Source organism: Planococcus citri, chromosome 5 (assembly GCF_950023065.1).
Source record: "Planococcus citri chromosome 5, ihPlaCitr1.1, whole genome shotgun sequence".
NCBI classification, from domain to species: domain Eukaryota; kingdom Metazoa; phylum Arthropoda; class Insecta; order Hemiptera; family Pseudococcidae; genus Planococcus; species Planococcus citri.
This window is the reverse complement of record NC_088681.1, coordinates 35616697-35620028: the sequence shown is the minus strand read 5'-3', so window position 1 is coordinate 35620028 and position 3332 is coordinate 35616697. Positions and strand designations below refer to the sequence as shown.

The 3332-nt window shown below is 30.3% G+C and overlaps 1 long non-coding RNA gene across 1 annotated transcript; it reads left to right on the top strand.

Annotated features, from left to right (window-relative positions):
* Nucleotides 1-241: 241 nt before the first annotated feature.
* On the top strand, nt 242-3032 carry LOC135847473 (uncharacterized). Its single transcript, XR_010559176.1, has 3 exons — nt 242-405; nt 486-674; nt 789-3032. It is a non-coding gene; the product is annotated as an uncharacterized LOC135847473 (long non-coding RNA).
* Nucleotides 3033-3332: the final 300 nt, after the last annotated feature.

The window sequence follows — 3332 nt, the reverse complement described above, 5'->3', positions numbered from 1 at the left end:
AAGCTTGAAGACTGAAATATGATAAATGAAAATATGAAAAGATGAGGCTATTTCAGCACTGAAAGTGACATTGGCATACTTACCAATTACTCTGTGTGTTTTATAATAAAAACCTATATCTCAGTGTTTTATTCATAATCTTATACCGTAAATCGATTCTTAATGATTGATAATGATAAACTCTGAAGCAAGGTTTTAATAATTAACTTGGACCGTACTCACGATTAGAAAAATGTACTTATTCGATTTATTCGATTATCAAGCACCAAAGTATATATATAAGTTCGCAGAGGTACGATATTCTAGTCCAATCAGTATACGTTTATTCAATTGTCTTATGTAAGCTTTATGTTCCTAAGTTACTAATGATAAAATCTGTTTGTTTCCCTTTCCACTCAATGACCTGTAAGTACCTATCTTATATTTTCAAAATCATTTGAAAAATCATACATTTTTCATCGATTATGTGAATGATTTGCTCACAGGCTGCCATTTTTCGCTTCCAAGTGATATCATTGTGCCCACTTTCAACTTACCATACTCACGTATACTGTCTGAAGAATATGCGAATTACATGGGCACTAATTTTACTTCTTCTCACCACACCTTTAACGTCAATATCACTCTTGGATACGATTTCATCAAACGCAGAATTGTGCCAATATTTTCTCCAGGTACCTACCTACTTTTATCAACGCTAACGTAATTACTATAATCATGGACCAAAAAATAGTGACACACTTTTTTTTGCCTAAATTCTAACAATTATGTATGTGTGCTTTTTTTAGGGTTCGTGTCTAGATGAATTTGTGTTGCGGCAACTCGGAATAAATGTACAAGTACCATTTCTCGCTTCGTTCATCGTGAAGAAATCAGCAGCTATACTTGTAAGAATGATACAGAAAACCATTTCAAAAATAAAAAGGAGAAAAAGAAGAAGGCATCTGGCAAGAAAATTTTTATTTTATAATACGCGTATGACGACTGAAAAATTCGCACCCCAAAAAAATGTCTCAGAAAAATTGTCAACAATAATTGAATCTCATAAAACTCTTCTTTCATCAACAAATTTCGGAAATCATAGTAACGTGACAACAGAATTGTCGACACATAATCATTTGTTGAGAAACTCGAGTAAAACATTTTCAAAAATAGGTTTTTATAGTAATTCGACAACCAAATTAACAACTCGTCAAAAGCATTTCTTTAAAAAATTGAAGGAAAAATTGTTTGGATCTCGTAAGAACTCGACAAAAAAATGACCACATCAAAAACGGATCTGACTTACAAAAAAGACACTTGAATGATTTTTAAATTACGAAAGTAATCTACTGATTTATGATGTAAGGTACCTTACCTACATCAGATAATTGGATATCAATCAATGCCATTTACTTCAGATTTGAAAATAAATGAGTATGAAAAGCAAAAAACTTCCCTCGTGTATGTCGACATTGAATGAGGAATAGGTTTAAAAATGTGATAGAATTGCATTTATTTGAGACTAAAGAACTCTGAAAGAAGATATAGGTATTGCTAATTTTCAAATTGCAATGCAGTTTTTTGATGGAGGAATCGACCTAGATCAAAATCAGGGGGAATCTGCCCCCAATCTTTGATATGAAAAGACAGCTGTAAAAAAATCTCAACTCTCATCTTATTTTCATTTTTTTTATTATTATTATTCCATCACATGTAGCTATATGCTGGAAATTAACTTTGAAATTTTTGCCAAGCGGTAGTCGAAACGCTCAATTTTCTCAATAGAAATTGAAAATTTCCTCATTTAAAAAAAAAGTAAAATATTGGAAAAATTGTTGAAAATTACGTATACCTAACTTACTGCATTTTGATTTTTTTTATGAAGGGAGTAGAAGGAGTTACAATGTATAGTATCATCAGATACTTTGAAGGAACGTTCGTTTAGTGAGTCGATGTTTTTATGGGCATGAGAGGGGAAAGTTCAGATCAGAAAATAGGTACCCTAAAAATAGTTGAAAATGAAAGAAAAGCTGGTAGGAGTCTCAAAACGAACGTGATTAATTGTTTTGCCAAAACTGCAAAAAATATTGACAAAATTGTCTCAAAATACCAGAATTATGGTCAAATTAGCATATTTATGCAAAAAAAATTTAAAAATAACTTCAAAAAATTTATAAAAAAATTTTTAAATGCAAAAATGCTGATTAAAGTGGCCAAAAATTGGCAAAATACCATAAAACATACCTATTGAAAATTGAGAAACGTTAAGTTGAAAACTTTTTTTCAAAATTAAAAAAGCTTTTATTTGCAAGGCTTCAGATATTATACTATCTAATGATAACACTCGTGATAGGTACTAAAATTGAACCAAATCCTTTCCTAACTGCACTATTCCGTCCAGTCTTGATCTATCCCTTGAGAATGGTGATGCGTCAGCAGTTTTCCAAAAAAAAAAACTCTAATATCTCAATCCTGGCCCTTTGTTTTCCTGTGTTATTTGATTGCATTTCTATTGTTTTTAATTTGTTTTATTGTTTTGACGAAATGTTGTCAAGAACTTTAGTTAAGTATATTTTTAATTAAGAAAATGAAAAAATGAAAACAACGAAATGTTCATTCAAGTACATGTATTATACTTTTACCTACTTTTGGTCAAATTTCAAAGAAACGAGGCTCATTAAAAATTAAGAAAGCAAAAAAAATCCCCACAAAATAGGAAAAAAATTTATAAAAGTCATAATCAAAGTGCACTGAATTTAAATACGTACCTATTTGGTCTAATTGAGAGCTTGTCCTCTGCAATTTCAAAATCAGAACCTACTTTGCAATTTTACTGGTATCGTAGAAGTGTTTATGATTTGTATACTTATTTTTCTGTAATTCAGAATATTTGTATTTGATTATAAAATATTGTAAAATATTCGGACTGTCCGATCAAACTTTGCTGCAGAATATGTTGGTCTAGATTGCACAATTTTTTTTCGTAGGGCTAGCAGTTGCATAATTAGAATACATATACCTCAATAAAAATTTGAGAAATTTTCAATTTATTTCAAGTTTTTAGCTCTTCTTATCGAAATGTTACAGTAAATCAGTTCTGCATAATATCCATAATTCATTCCGAGATGATTTCTAGGTAACTGAGCTTAATCATTGCTAATCAAATCCTGATACTTGCTCACGTGCATGTGATTAAAATAGGTACACTTGATTTGAAGGCATTATTATGATGTAATACCAAGATACTTGGTTCATTCAAGTTCATTAAATGTAATAGGTATAGGTATAACTGTTCATGCACACTTTTATTTACTTATCACTAAAACTGCAATTTTAATCATTAGGCTATC